At 47.7% G+C, this 16605-nt stretch overlaps 1 long non-coding RNA gene and 1 pseudogene across 1 annotated transcript; one reads left to right on the top strand and one right to left on the bottom strand.

The window, feature by feature from the left end:
* Nucleotides 1-6975: 6975 nt before the first annotated feature.
* LOC149332448 (uncharacterized) lies at nt 6976-15194 on the bottom strand. The gene is made up of 4 exons (XR_016285218.1): nt 15076-15194; nt 8962-9055; nt 8767-8823; nt 6976-7192 (listed from the first exon to the last, which is right to left on the bottom strand). It is a non-coding gene; the product is annotated as an uncharacterized LOC149332448 (long non-coding RNA).
* LOC149332449 (uncharacterized) lies at nt 10337-11609 on the top strand (annotated as a pseudogene).
* Nucleotides 15195-16605: the final 1411 nt, after the last annotated feature.

Raw genomic sequence — 16605 nt, forward strand, 5'->3', positions numbered from 1 at the left:
TTAATCTCCTACGTACACCAGCCAACCTGTAGAGCGGACGGGATCACGAAGACGGCACTACGAAATCTGGACACCCCCTCTATCGAAGCCTTCACAGGCTATTTCAATTAGTGCTGGCAAAACGGTTCCCTACCTCCTCAGTGGAAAACATCGAAAGTTGTATTTCTGCCCAAGCCAGGCAAGCCGCCTCACCATACTAATCTCCGACCCATCTCTCATACTTCATGTGTAGGCAAGCTGTTCGAGCATGTCATTCAGACGCGACTCAGTATTTACTTGGAGGATAATGACCTCCTCTCAAACAGCATCTTTGGTTTTAGACCAGGATTGGCAGCGCACATATGTATTCCTCCACTCCAACATCAGATACTGGAACCCAAAACAAAGGATACGAAAGCCATATTAGGAGTCGACTTCAATAAAGCCTTTGATCACGTTACCCACGCGACTTTCCTAACGAACCTCCAATCCCTCGAAGTTGTACAACGCATGTACAACTACATTCACGATTTCCTCAGTAATCGTACAGTCCATCTCTCATTCGGCCCGCATTCCTTAAGCGACATCACCATCGGTTCCCGAGGCACCCCACAGGGAGCGGTCCTCTCCCGGAATCTCTAACATAGCCATGATGGGATTATCTAAATTACTCAATTCGATAACAAACCTACACTTCAGCTTCTAGCCAATGACATTACACTCTGGACATGCCGAGGTAGCGACGCGAAGATAGAACACCGCTTACAAACAGCACTAAATATCATTTGCACGTATTATCAGCGTCAATTGAAACGCGAACAAGCCAACTGAAACGGTGCCGCCGCGGTGGCTCAGTGGCTATGGTGCTCGGCTGCTGTCCCGAAAGACGCGGGTTCGATCCCGGCCGCGGCGGTTGAATTTCTTTGGAGGAGAAATTCGAGGCCCGTGTACTGTGCGATGTCAGTGCACGTTAAAGAACCCCAGGTGGTCGAAATTTCCGGAGCCCTCCACTACGGCGTCTCTCATAGCCTTAGTCGCTTTGGGACGTTAAACCCCATAAACCTAACCTAACCAACTGAAACGCGAACAGCACAGCTCGCAGATATTATACTAGGGAGGCAAAATACATGAGCAGTTGATTTTCTCGTCGAAGCCGAAAAGACCGCTCTTCTGAAATGTTAATAGCCCACGCCTGTATTTCACCTTCAGCCTCTAATATGCTTTAATTTTGTGCTCGCGTTTCAGGTGTTTTGTTCGCATTTCATTTGACGCTGATAGTACGTCAATGATAAAGAGTTCTCAAGCTCCCCCACGAAATAGCAACTTTTCATATACAAGACCCGCCGAACGTCTGGCACACCATCCAATATTCAGCTCGTTTGGTGCAAGGAACCGATTCCCGCAGTCCCAAAGGTTCGCATACTGGGAATGTTTGTCACTACTTCTGGCTCTCACACTGACACGATCCAAGCACTCCAAACTCACACACAATAGGCAACCAGGTTCATCAAACGTGTGGCACATAGAAAAACTCGCTGTGGCTTAGCTTGGTTAAGCCCGGTAATTGCGAAAGCAATATCCGTACCTACGCCATGGTAAAGCTGGTAGTGTAGCTGGTGGTGGTGATTGTGGTTAGACTTGTGGTGATGCATCGGTTATACAATCCAATCCAATCCCATCCAATCCACAGCAATCCAATCCAATACAATTCACTCCTATCCAATCCAATCCAATGTAATATAGTCTACTCTAATGTAATCTAATCTAATCCAATCCAATCCAGTCCAGTCCTGTCCAGTCCAATCCAGTCCCATCCAATGCAATCTAATCTAATCCAATCTAATGCAATCAAGGTCAAATGAAGGTCAATGGTGGTCACCGCCGCGGCACGGCAAAGGCGTGAAAGTGCAAGTAGTATTGCTTTCGCAATAAAATCGTGCCTACGGTAACTAAATACGCTTAGACTAACACAGGCTGACATCGCCAGTAGAATAACATACGCACTACCATATCTCCCCCTCTTAGCGAAAGATAGAAAACGCTTGGACGGCCTCATTCGGAGAAGTACGCGCACAGCTTTGCGCCTTCCCCCATGCGCTTCCATAGAGCGCCTTCTTCGACTAGGAATACATAACACTTTCGAGGAACTCTGTGAGGCCATCAAAACGGCACAACTAGCCAAACTCACACGCACCCGCTCCCCCGTAACATGGACACCGACATGCACGAAAACAGACGACAAGCGCCGGCTCGGGCTCTTGAGAGACAACACGGCTCCCGACCCGGTGTATATTATGTAGACTTAGGAGAGCCATCGCCCACGGGATTTTACACGGCCGCTGCGTTCAGCAGGAAATGCACGTTGATGGACTCTCCTTTCGAGCCCCGAATTCAATGCGAGCCGAGGAAGTAGCGATCGCTTGCTGCCGCCCACGCCAATTCGAGAATCATCATCACGGACTCCCGAAAAGCATGTGATCATTACTTGGCCCGGGAGATCTCCCCCTTAGCTGTTTGTATTCTAAGACGGACTGCCACTGATCCAACACCGAAAAGAATCATTTGGGCTCCAGGCCACCAGGGCTTACGAGGTAATGAGGCCGCTGACGGGGCTGCCCGAGCGCTTACTCACCGGGCTTCTCATCCCAGCTCTCCTGGCTCGGAGACTAACCAGCCGCTGCTGCGATTCAGGGAAATAATAAGCATTATAGCAACAACCACCGCCTTTTCCCGGCCCCTGCAAAGGGGCTGAGTAAGACGGAGGAGCGAACTTTAAGGAGCCTGGAGACAGGTACTCGACTCTGTCCTGCAGTCATAAAACATTACGATCCGAACGCCGATGGGCGCTGCCCGCACTGTGGGGAGATCTGTGATATCTTCCACATGGTGCGGGCATGTACTCAAAATCCCCACCTCCCCCCTTCCCCTACCCGTTCCAGAGAAGCATGGGAGAGTGCCTTCCTCAAGTGCTCCTCGCTTGAGTCCCAAAGGGCTCTCGGGAAACGGGCGAGAGACGAGGCCTCGTCATGCGGTGTCCCGGACTAGGGACGCCGACCATGTAGCGGGGCCACTCTGTGGCTCCCAAACTCTATTTCATCAAATAAAAATTTTCACCAACAGCACATGCACCCCTGCAGGACGTGCTCTGCTGCAGTCACTTCGCATATCGCCCGTCGGCGTTATACCCGGCACTTCCACAATCCCTACTCCCATAAAATCTGCAGTTCAGATAGCCCCTCCCTAAACAAATGCACCCGAAGCGCGATCAAAGGCGCAGAAAGGCCCGGGCCTTTGCACTACACAGAGCTTGCGGATAGAATCAAAATATCTATACCCGTACACTTCCACACCACAGTGCCCAAACTGTCCACACACATATGAAGATATAGAACAATGCCTTAAACCGGACCACGCAGCCTTCCAGTCCCCCGCCTACCCTTTCCCCCCACCCCCACTGTGGCCCATCTGGCTTGCCTCCCTGGATCTGAAACTGCAACGCGCCCACGTCACCTTGGCCCAGGAACTTTTGAACGCCTAACATAAACGCTGTTAATTGTCACACCACCACCACTACTCATGTTCCGCCCGAGGTTCTCCTGTAGGGAGCCTGCTCGTCCAGCACAGACCGAAAATACTAGCAACGGCTGGTTAAGAAGGGCGCGCAAGATAACTGCCAGCGCAGTTCTAGAAAAAGAACACCACCCAAAGAGAATGGCAACCAACCGCCAACTTACCTCTGGTCAAAGAAAAGTCTTCCCCTTCCTCCTCTGACCTACAGTGCGCATACTGTGGCATAGAGGTGGACCGGTACCACATCGTAAGGGCCGTCCAAGACAACACAGATATAGAAATGATAAAACAGCTGAAGATTAAGCGATTACCACTATCGCGTCACACCTTAAAGGCAGAGCTTAAGTGTCCCCTCCAGCTCTTCCTCTGCACCAGGGACGCAAAGTGAAGACAACGTAGGAATGTTATAAGGACGCAGTGTCACACTTTTATTAAACATCCTATAGGTCAGGTGTTCAGCAGGCCTTGGGATACGGTGTGTCGAGGGCGCGTTGCAAACTCAGGTCCCAATACGAAAGCCAGATAGGCCGCAGAAAGGGGGGCGGGGGGGTGCTGTGGTATTGTGTCAGTTTTTGTAATATCTCTCTCTCTCTCTCTGTGTGTGTGTGTGTGTGTGTGTGTGTGTGCGTGTGTGCGTGTGTGTGCGTGCGTGCGTGTGTGTGTGTGTGTGTGTGTGTGTGTGTGTGTGTGTGTGTGTGTGTGTGTGTGTGTGTGTGTGTGTGTGTGTGTGTGTGTGTGTGTGTGTGTGTGTGTGTGTGTGTGTGTGTGTGTGTGTGTGTGTGCGCGCGCGTGTGCGTGCGTGCGTGCGTGCGTGCGTGTTGGAACACTTGGATACGAGTTTACCGGTAACAAAAAGGTTTGGCTGCCATAAGAAATGTTTCATTTCAGATGAAAGATGAGAACTTCACGGATTGATAGGTACATTTCAGACGGGACTATCAGCTAATCATTATTAATGTGTGAAATATTCGTGGCCAGTATGTGAGCCACGAATATTGTGAGCTCGTGGTCGTCTTCTGTTTACCGGTCGAGGAAAAAGAAACAGACGACCACACATCACATACAACGCTTCACGCTTTGACACTTTTGTCATCGATCGTAAAAGCCGAGCAACACAGACCTTAACAAGCTGGCTGCGTCGATTTTTCCGCACTTAGAACAACCGCACAGTACCTTGATTTTCGACGCCGCGTAAGAAAACAGTATCAAGGCGTGGAACAGCTGTTTCCGTGCAAAGCGGCTTGTTGACGTTTTACCGCTGTCTGCGCACCCCCGCGGCAGCAAGTGTTACCCACTAGCAAATTTAATAGCCTAACTTCTTCCGCTTCTTGTTTTTCTTTATATTTTTTAGCTTTAAACATTTTTTTGGCAAAATAAAATAATAATTATTTTTATCGCTCTGCATTTCTTTACTCGTTTACCAAAAATTTAGCAGTCGGTCCCTCGTCGTGCAGGCAAATGCTTCGGGGCGCCGCTCTGCTGCAATTGGCTGATTCCTCGTTGCGTCAGTTTTGCGTCAAGCGTTGACGTCACATCGTTGCGTCATTCTGACGTCACTGTCAATAACGTTTGACAGATTTTTGACAAAGTTCTGTAATACGGGCCCATATGAAAGTTGGGAGCTTCACGGATTGATAGCTATATTAGAGACGGGACTATCAGCTAATCATTATTGGTGTGCGAAATATTCGTGGCCAGTATGTGAGCCCTGACCGCGTCCACAACCGACGGGCTCGTCCACCAAATTCCCGGCGACCGGTGTTGAGGGCGGCATCACCGGCAGATCTACTAGGAGAGGGGAAAGCAGTGTTGTGAAGTGTACGCAGAGCTGCCTGCGAGGTCAGGGAGGGGGTATTAGGGTGGTGAAGTGTTTGGTGGCCTCAGCGACTCCGTGGATTTCTTTGGCTATAAGTTGAGCAGGGAGTAATACGGAACAGTCGTGCGAGTTCCTGTCGGATGCAGAGATAAACCGCTAGAGGGGCAAGGCTGCAGTGAAACTAGCGTTTTCCGTGAGGTAGATGCCTGTGTAGGTCACTGCCACTGTGTCCCTGGGTAGTTTTCGGTTCTACGGCAGCGGCCTGCGTGTATGTGGTCGTGTTACGTGGAATGGGTGCGAGGGACATGCTAGTGATACAGATGCGAGACTGCAGTAGGTCAGGAAAGCAACGGGTTCGTAAGCGGTGTGGGAATGTCCACCGGCCAGTCAGTGAGTAGGACAGCCGGATGATTTGTTCTTGATTTATTGTTTTATTGGGGTTTAACGTCCCAAAGCAACTCAGGCTACGAGGGACGCAGTAGTGAAGGGCCCCGTTCTTCCTGGTGTAGGTTGCGGGGATCTTGGAGGGTACGGACGAGGCCTGTTCTCTACAAGGTGTCTGTGAACACCTCAGGGGCCAGTACTATAGAGTTTTGTGCCTGTGGAGGGGGAGTAAAGAACGTATGAGGCTTTGTTCAGGGTGAGCACTTGAGAATGGCGACTGGCATGTTTTTCGGAAGCGCCAGCATATGTTAAGACTACGTAGCGAAGTGCGTGCGTGATGGAGTGCATGTGTATATGGTCTGATGGATGGTTGAAGAGTCGGAGGTAAGCGGCGTCGCTAGAACGGGGCAAGAGTCGACACGGTGGATGCGCTGTACTACCAGGGTGAGCGAGACGGAGGCGTTTAGTGTCCGTTGATATTTGCTGCGACCTGCGAGTATAATACCTTTGTCACACGGGCGTTTCCGAACTCGATCTCCATCGGAGTTTTCGAGCACGATCGAAGCGTCCAGTGCTACAAGGGCATTTTCTGTGCTCATTGATGTGTCTGTGTGTGTTGGGAGGTGCCAAATATTCCACAGACATCTGCAGGAAGCTGACTTCCGGCAACACTGCGCAGATAAATGCAGCGCTAGCCAAATCAGCCAGGCTGTGTTGGCGGCGGTTTGCGGAGAGAACTTTGCTGAGGTCAGCGTATACTCGTGGTCGCAGTATTCACAGGTATTGCAGTTGCGACTACTATGAGCCTGAAGAGAAAATGCTGGTGTGATGTGGTGATGGTGATGGTGATGTGGTGTTGGTGGCTGCAGCTCACCTCGAAACAAAGGATGAGGCAGAGCCAGCGAGGGGAAAAACTGACAACAAAAAAAGGCGGCTGCTTTTTACGAGTTGCTTATGTGCAGAAGCAGTGGCTGTGTACGACAGGACAGCGCGACGTGAAAGATGGAGGTATGAACAAAAAGAGCGTTGGTTTGAAAGCACGTTGTTTAGAAATAAAGGAGAACCTTGTTCTCACGGATGCTTTCCGTGCGTCACAATAAAAGAGCAAAACACTGAGGCAACATACCAGTATCGATCGTTAGCAATATCGAATGAATATTGCGTCATTAGACACCGTCGCTATTTCTAGTACAAATTCTTCGTTTCATAAAAGTGATATGAAATCGATTGCGCTGCAGAAGGCGCATTCAGCACTGCAAATTCCTGTCGTTTAATCTCGCGTTACGCAAGTTTGGTAGCCGTTTGTCGGGTTTTTATTTTATTTTATTGCTTAATTAGGCACGGGCATTGTGGTGCTGACGGTTGAGAGTGCTGCAGGAAGCGGCCAACGACAGTGTCCACCTGGTTGCGACTGGTTGCGGTCGCATGGTCACAGCCGCAATTCTGGTGCGTGAAAAAAAAAAAATGAGACATATTAGAAAATAGACAGAAAAAGGCGGTAATGAGCAACGCCTTCGCGCATATGAGTGGTTGGAAATAAAAAAAAGCAATATAAGCAGTTAGAGCACAAATTTAAAGCAGCGCCATATTGCGGCTCTCGAAACGGATAAAAAAAAAAACAGATGACAGCACGGCATGCTGGCACCTAGTCAAGGCTACGAAGAGAGCGCCTTCCCAATGCAATATGAAACGTCAAAGGCACTAGATCATGCAACGCTTGGCGTGAATCTTCTTGTGTCTTCGCTAGTTCTGCGTTTTAGAGAAAAGTAAAACAGCGACCTGTCATGTTTACAGTGCAAACTGCAGTGTTAAAATTCCTCCAAGCAGTCCTTCAAAAAAGATACTGATTGAGACGTGTGATTTTTGTTAGGAAAACTGAATTTTGTGGCCCTGCATGGTTTTTTAAACGTTTGCTGGGCAGTAAACGATTCGTTTGGTTTATTAGGGTTCAACGTCCTAAAGAGACTCAGGCTATGAGAGACGCCGTAGTGAAGGGCTCCGGAAATTTTGACAACCTGGGCTTCTTTAACGTGCACACACACCGCACATCACATGGGCCTCTAACAATTCACCCCCATCGAAATTCACCCGCCGCGGCCGGGATCGAACCGGCGTCTTTCGGGCCAGTAGTCGAGTGCCATAAACACTGCGGCCCCGGGGCGGGTTCGGCTGCAAAGGAGTATTTCACTTTGAGAAGATTTCATTGCAAACGGAAACGCTTTCCAAGCCGCTTAATGATGAGAAAGCCTAGGAGCAACGCCAAGGGTTTGAAAGCAGCTGGTGTGGACCAATTAACAGAACATATTTTGAAGGGTGAAGGGGAGATTGTGCAAGAAAAACTAGGCACACTGTATACCAAATGCCTAATGACCTCGGGCGTACCAGATGCTTGCGAGAAAGCTAACGCCATGATCCCTATGAAAGGAGACGTAAAGGATACAAATTACACAGCGATCAGCTTAATGTCCATTGCGTATAAAGTATTTGTGGTTTATGGTGGTTTAAAGTCCCAAAGCACTCAGGCTATGAGGAACGCCGTAGTGAAAGGCTCCAGATATTTTGACCTGAGATTCGAGAAATTTGGGGTTCTTTACTAAGGCAAGGACTAATACAGTCAGGACAACCTTAGACTTCATTCAAATGATGAGGCGGGCTTTCGTAAAGGAGACTCGACAATAGGACATATTCAGACCATCAATCAAGTGAAAAGAGAAATGTGCAGAACATAACCAAACACTGTATATAGCCTACATAAATTACCAGAGAGCATTTGACTCAATCGAAACCTCCGCAGTAATGCAGACACTGCGGAATGAGGGCGTAGAAAAGCCTCATGTAAAATTATATATAAACGAATGCGCAGCTGCCATAGTCCTCCATAATGTCAATAAAATTCCAACAAGGAAGAGCGTAAGGCAGGCAGACACAATCTCGCCAATGCTATTCACCGCCTTTTTACAGGAGGTATGCAGAGGCCTGTATTGGAACAGCTGGGAATAAGATTGAATGAAGAATACCTTAGCAATCTGTGCTTCGTTGATGGCACTGTCTTCCTAAGTCACTCAGTAGATGAACTGCAGAGAACGAGCAAAGAGTTAGACAGGCATGTTAAAAAAAAAACACCTGTGAATGCAGTACGACACAGCTACACTCCATCACTGTCGTGCTCTTCCTTCAACATAGCTTTGCCTGCATTCGAGTTTGATTCTCACCTGCTGCCACTCTTGCAGGTCAGCTATGACGGTTCTTCGTGCAGTGTCTGTCGGTCTCCTGTCGTAGCTTGCAGATGTCTGGTCCTTTTTCCTGCTGCATTCAACCATCCGCAAAACAATCAGTCCAGATTTAATTTGGGACTAAGTTTTCACATTAAAGAACAACGGTTTGCGACTACAGCACCCCAAAGTACTGCACACAAAAATTTTTCCCTTGCCATGTGGCAGATATGAGCGCGCGCAGTTTTCTTTTTCGGGGTAATGGGCAGTAGGATGATGACTATAGCATGGAATGATGCACATATAAACCCTGTGTAGCATTGTCGGTTTTCTTAATGAATGGTAAAGATGATGCATATACCATGATCACACATTGTTCTGTACAAAAGCAATTGTCACGTGTTCAGCACATGCTCCTGCAGCTGCAACAATGGCGCAGAGGATGCGGACGAGTTCACAGGCTGCTGAAAACCTATACAATGCTAAGCATCTCCTAGATAAGAAAAGGTGCTACATCACACATGGAGAATCCTAATGGTTCTTTTTTCCCCGTCACCAAGTGGCTACGCGTAGCTGCCAAATGCTCTTTGGACTGCTTGGCTAACACAAGGTCCAGTTCTCTATGTGGTCTTTTAAAGAAGCCACTGTGACTAGTGACGTCACATGTTGGCCCCTGACAAATAGAACAGCGAAAATAAGATATCTAGACATAGAGTCGGAGGTAATTACGCTAGGGAATAGGGGCACCCCGCAAGGATCGGTCTTATCCCCGCTTCTATTTAACCTTGCTATGAGAGGTCTCCCGGAAAAGCTCAAAAAGATTGGCAACATACACTTTAGTATGTATGCTGATGACGTAAATATCTGGGTCAATCAGGGCAGCGATGGCGAAATAGAGCATAAACTACAGGAGACAGCGGACGTAGTGGTAAACTACGCAGCGAATAGAGGGCTAGCGTGCTCACCAGAGAAATCCGAGCTTCTGGTGTATAACCCTAAGCACTTGAGACTCAAACAGAGTAACAACTTCAACATCACGGTCGGAGGAAACCCCGTGCCGATGGTGGATAGGATTAGAATATTAGGACTGCATATTCAGAGCGACGGATACAACGGGGAAACCCTGAAGAAGCTCGAGGGATATGCGGCCCAAGCCATAGGGATATTTAGAAGAATAGCACTCAAAGGACGAGGGCTAAGAGAGAAAAGCTTGATCAAGTTGGTGAAAGCATACGTTATCAGCCGGATAAGCTATGCTACACCCTACTTGAAGATCCGCGCCTCAGAACGGGATAAACTAGACACGATCATAAGGGGATGCTACAAACGGGCTCTAGGCCTGCCCATAAGCACCTCCACGGAAATACTCCTAGACATGGGTATTCACAATACATGGAGAGAGATTGCTGAAGCCACGAGAACGGCGCAGCGAGACAGTTTAAGCCAATCAAACACAGGAAGGGCGATTCTAAGCATGGTAGGACTCCAGACGGAAAAGGGTATTCTAGTAAAGCGGGACATCCCAAGGGACATCAGAGAAAAGATCAGTGTAGATCCTTTACCCAGAAACATGCACCCTACATTTCACAAAGAAAGGAGGGGAAAGAGAGCTGAGGCGCTCACCAAACGCTTCGGCGAAATGAATGAGAAAGCAGTGGCCTACACGGATGCGGCTAGCGGGAAACTGAGAGCAGCGGTGGCAACGGTTGTTAGTGGCCGGGGTACAGCTGTCTCTTCCGCAGCCATACGCAGCCGAAATCCAGAGTCGACTGAAAAAGTTGCAATAGCGCTCGCTTGCGTGGGAACGGAGGCACAATACATAATTAGCGATAGCAAGACTGCTATCCAAAATTATGCCCGAGGCAGAATAACACAGGAAGCACTGCGAATCCTAGAGGGACGCAGAATAAATAGAATAATTAGTCCCGTTTGGACACCAGCTCAGAGACAGTTCCACGAAACGAGGCGGCAAACGCCCTGGCTCGAGATCTCTACTTCCGAGCCGCGGCAGGACCGCCCGATAACAAGGAACTGGACGAGAGACTGATAAATTACACAGAAATAGTGGAAAATTAAAAACTACACAGGAGACTCTTTCCTCCCCCGGACAAAGAGCTCGCTAACACAGAGGCTACGGCTTGGAGGAGACTACAGGCTAAAAATTTCATACACCCAGTGTGGGCATCGCATGTCTTAAAAAATGAGGATATTGATGATAAGTGTAGGAAGTGCGGGGAGAGGGGGACCCTCGACCATGTGATTTGGGAATGTGCGGATTCTTCAGGGTTCCGAGAGAAAATAGACAGTAGAGAGGCCTGGGAAACCCTTCTGCAAAGCACGGACCCCGTCGTGCAGAAGAAAGCGGTCCATCTGGCGATAGCTGCTGCGAGGAGCCAGAAGCTCCTTGCCTGTCTCTAGTCGCGGAGGTCCCGGCCCCTGCCCCTCGGCCTGCGTGCCGGAGGTAGGGAATAGGGGGCCTCCATTCTGATGGAAAATAAAGGTTTATCAACAACATCAACAACCTGGATGGGCTGCAGTAAGGGCATTAGTGAAGGATCTTAGCAGAAAAGTGCATGCTCTTGCGACATCCAATTTACCACAACACTTTCATCTCTGGTCACTGTTTTTGTTGTGGGTCTTGCATTAGCACAGCTCATTAACCACATGTATTATCACTTAGTCGATTCATGCTATGCTACAACATAGCATGAATGCAAGACAGGAAATGCTTGAATGGCATGGCTATGCTGTCATATCTTACTAGTGGCATACACTGCCAGACTTACACGTACTGAAGGCGGCAGTTTCTGAATGCTTTGCAGTATTTAATTTCGCACGGTGCTTTAATACACTGACTCGGCTGTAATGTTTTTCTTTCTCATTACTATCGTGTCTGGCGCATGACGGACTCAGTTGCTTATGTACCATAAAAACCAACACATCACACTTTACTACAAGGCACTGCAAATTGTCAAAACATGTTAAATTAAGTGTATTAAGGCGGAAGCCTTTAATGCCTCATCGTTGTAAGCAGGACTTGTCGACAGAAATATCACGCTTTTCAATTGGTCGAAATGGTCGTGACGTCAGAGTGTGCGAATTTCAAACGGGGCCAATTGTACTTTGGCTAGTTACCATGAAACCAATTAAAGGGATCGTATAGTGAAACTCGAGATAAGTGGGACTGAGTTTCGTTAATTGCTTAATTAACCTTTCTAGTCAGACCAGATAAATAAAACCGAGTAGGAAATTGGTCAACTTGGGGAATCGAACCAGGGTCTCCGGAGTGCGAGACGAGCACGCTAACCACTCCGCCATGCCAGCTAGGTGGTTTGGAATGAACAAAGGCGCGTCCAGTGAATACGGTCTCTTCGTTCACTCCCATCTTCCTCCCTTCCCTTACGGCGAGGTTCAGGTGTCCACCGAGATTTGTGAGACAGATACATTTCCTTTCCTCAAAAACCAATCTATCGACGAGCAAGGCGTAGAGCCGAACGGGCGATGGCGTTCTGTGGACTCCCTGGCAGCGTTGCAAGACCCTGTCGCGTTCCACTCTCAAAGGTGAAGCGAAACATCTTGACCACACATCAGTGGACACAAGAAGCAACACTGCGCTTAAGGCTTTCGCCTCACCGCACTTTAGGTCACCAAAGCGCCCCGCATCAAGAGAACGCTACAGGGGCTAAATGTCCAACTATGTCATTCTGCCACATAGTTCAGCTGCATGACAGTGCATCTCGCCACCTGACACGTTGCTCTCTCTGCGGTAGCTTCCGTCTGTTGCCAGTGTAGCTGGCACCACCTGTGGAAGCTTCTTGTAACAAAACAAGCCTAACCAAGTCGTAATCTAAAAAGCTGCTTTTTTCTTGATTTTCTAACGTTGAAAGTGTGGAGTTGTGTTAGAAATATCCCTTTAAAAAATCCACTGACAATACGCTATGTTTCAAGAAAAAACTAAAGCTAACAACTGCAAGCGGGGACTATATTCCACTGCATTGGACGAGAAGGCGTGTTTCGGCTCCGCACCATCCGCTCCACTGCCACAAAAATTCATCATGAAGTATAGGTTTGTACCTCATGCAAAACTCGTCCCAAGATACCATATTTGATGAAACCAAAATGGCCAACCACCCACTTCAAAATATCACAACCCAAAAGCGCGCGGTTTCTTGTTTTATGCTTCCACAATGTGTTCCATACCACACCTTCACCTTGCTTCACCTTGCTTCATATGCTTCATACCATAATGTGTTCCATATAGAACCCCAGGTGGTCGAAATTTCCGGAGCCCTTCACTACGGCGCCCCTCATAGCCTGAGTTGCTTCGGGACGTAAAGCCCCAATAAACCAATAAACCAAAAGGCAACCTTCATAAAGCTCTTAGACATGCAACAAAACAATTGAGCTTAATGAAAATAGTGCCCAGTTGTTGAAGAAGGTTGCAAAACGAACATTATACACGCGATCTCTGAACGCCCTGCGTGAGACCAATGTTGGGTACTAGCGGACGACGCTTTGTTTGATAGCTCAACCCTCATCCGCCGCGCCGCAGGGGTGGTAACAGCAACAGCAGGCTGGCTCTTCCCTATGGGCGCGCCGAAGAGTTTCGAAACTGAAGTATATCTACAAACATCGGTTGAAACCGCATGCTGAGCAAATGACCAGTGGCAGAAATGCCGAAGCAAGCTGGAAATCTCATTCTCGAAAACAGGTACTTGCGTAAGACGAGGACAAACAAGTAACATATAAGGCATGCATGCGCTTAACTTCCAACTGGTTCATTTCTCAGAAAGAAGGCAAAACTTATGCATGCATTATCTAGCGGCCAAAAAGCAATGGTTTTCACTCAAACGTGCAAACCTGGTCAGGGCCACTTTGAAAGAAAACTCTTTCCACTTTCAAGACATATATGCCAATTGCAAGAAATGCAATTTCTCAGTGCACATGCAAATAAAGTTCGTTACGCACTATCAAAATGCATTTTAATTCTATGCAAGTGACCAAGTGGTGTGCAAACAAATGATGGCTGCAGCAGTTCCTTTTCATGCGCCAATGAGCTGCGAGAAGTAATATAGAGGCTTATCAGGGACACGACTGCCACCTTGTGACCTTTCTGGCTCATGAACAAGAAATGGAAGAAGGAATCGAGGTGGCAGGGGAGCAGAGCATGAGCAATGAATTGACAGTATATGATGGGAGCACTCTCTACTGAAACAGGTTGTCCTGTCTGCAGGTGGGTAGGTGCCAATGGTTCACCCATTTTTATCATCTGTCCCACCTTTAAAAACCGATTGCTTCATATCAAAGCTTAACACAGTATCCATAATCCACTTTGCATGGGGCACCTAAAAAATTATCATCTCAACAATCTGATAAACTGTCATCATATCATCAAGATTTGTACTGCTATCCAGGTAAGATATTCCTTTATCATTCAGTTGCTACGCAAGCAGTGCAAAATAGTTTCAAATGTCAGTGACGTTATCCTGACGTTGGATTGACAAGAAGTACACAAAATAATGTTGCCGCTTAATCTGTGTCAGCAGTCAGGCAAAACATATGCACACCTTACACGAAAAAAAGGACCGTTTACATACTCTGCAAAGGTGAAGGAAGCGCAGAGCAACTTTTGAAGCAATAGATCGCAAAGCGCCACTTTTTTGACAGTGCATTAATACACGCAGTTACCACATCAAGCATTTCCACGGCGATCAAATCAACAATCAATCATGTATGAGCAACTGCCACACAGAAACATTAAGAACCTGAAAATGTCATCACGGTGCGCGCACACTAAGATGTGAGCGACTTTCAGTGAGCTTCACGATGCCTTCATGACCCCCCTCATGATGCCTTCAGTTTAGAGCCAGTGACACACTCCAGCTGAGTGAAGTTAATGTGACGTAATTCTGAAACATCATAACGTACCTCGGGCACTGTTACAGTAACATCACATTTTGTTGCGCAAAGTTGCATGGCAGTTGTTACAGGCAATGGTGAGGCAACATATTGCATTAGTTGGATAACTCCACCATTGCACCCATCTTCAATTTTAGCTAGGATGGTTACTCAGACATTTAGTTTCCTTTACACATGTTAATAAACGTCTCTTACCTTTAGGCTTTCGTAGCAGTCATTCATACTCAAGAATTAGTGTCCGAGGAAAGACCCCCACAATTCTCCAGTAGCACACCATGGACTCTTTTCAGCTCACCTAAAGCAGAGTGAACAAAATAAACGAGACTAATCTTAGTGTCTAACACAGAAAGTCCTATGAACATGCATGAAGAAATCTGCAAAAATGAGAGATGTGCAATCTGCAAAAGTGAGAGACCACAACATTACTGCACAGTCCCTGCAGTTACAGCAGGAGCATGGCCCACTAGACATAAAATAGAACAATACTGAGCAGCTCAGAGCCAGTTCAGTTCTTTTCTTGCCCTGCTGTTCAAATAGATAATTGAAATCAGTGGTATCAGTTCCTCAGGAGCACAGACCTTTGGGCTAGTTGGTTCATAGCAGTTCCTGATTTCACAGTGAGCAAGTCTTACAAATAAACAATGTCATGGCAACCATATGAATTTCTTGTAGTTTTGCCAACTCCACAAAGATGTCAGCTCTTGTTTCTTTGCAACTGACTACAGTATAGGTTTCTTCACATCCTTCATAATTTCGTCCAGACATTAAAGAAGTGGTTTGATCAGCCAAGCCACATGCACACACGCGCACACACACACACACACACACACACATGTAAAAAGGTTATTAAAATGGCATCACTAGCGCGGCACGCCTATGCAGGCAACCATGCCGCACAACAAAATGGAAGTCACATCACATCATGGCCACATGAGCGAGACAATCCTGTTGTCTGACAAACCCAATAATGACCCCAACTTCAAGCCATGGCGGACGGGACTTTTGTCGGCGCCCTTTCACACATCTATTAGAGAAGCTGGGTGCGCTGCCCTCTACCCACCTCCCTTTGTGCAGCATCTTTTGGGCCCAAAAGCATCCCTCAGTTGAGGGCTTTTACTTTCGAACCTTGCAACAGTATGGCAGCTGGTAGTTACAAGGTTGCCAATCGCCTCCTGACACTCACCAAATCGGATTGTGAATAGGATCTATACGGGGCGAATTTTGTTGGTTTGGTTGGTTTATGAGGTTTAACGTCCCAAAGCGACTAAGGCTATGAGAGACGCCGTAGTGGAGGGCTCCGGAAATTTAGACCACCTGGGGTTCTTTAACGTGCACTGACATCGCACAGTACACGGGCCTCTGGAATTTCTCCTCCAAAGAAATTCGATGGGGCGAATTTAACAATTCAAAGATTTCATTTCCAACACTGTCAGAGATGCATTAGTGCGATCTGCGCAGGTGAATTGCTCAGGAAGGTGGACACTATGCATGCTACAGAGCTCAATAATTAGACGATTTCTTAACTAGAATCAAACTTTTTATTCTTGATTTCATGGGGCATGACCACATTGCGAAAATGAAGGCCACCAACATTGATGGCGAGCGCAGATCCACAACCTTCTTTATCGGCAATGTGGCTCCAATTATCGAACACTGAGTTGCCCCGACCCCCGCACCACACACCCACAAAATGGTCTCGCTTGCATTTCTCACACCACGGAGACA

Source organism: Amblyomma mixtum, chromosome 8, assembly GCF_055824585.1.
Source record: "Amblyomma mixtum isolate Tamu chromosome 8, ASM5582458v1, whole genome shotgun sequence".
Taxonomy (NCBI): Eukaryota; Metazoa; Arthropoda; class Arachnida; order Ixodida; family Ixodidae; genus Amblyomma; species Amblyomma mixtum.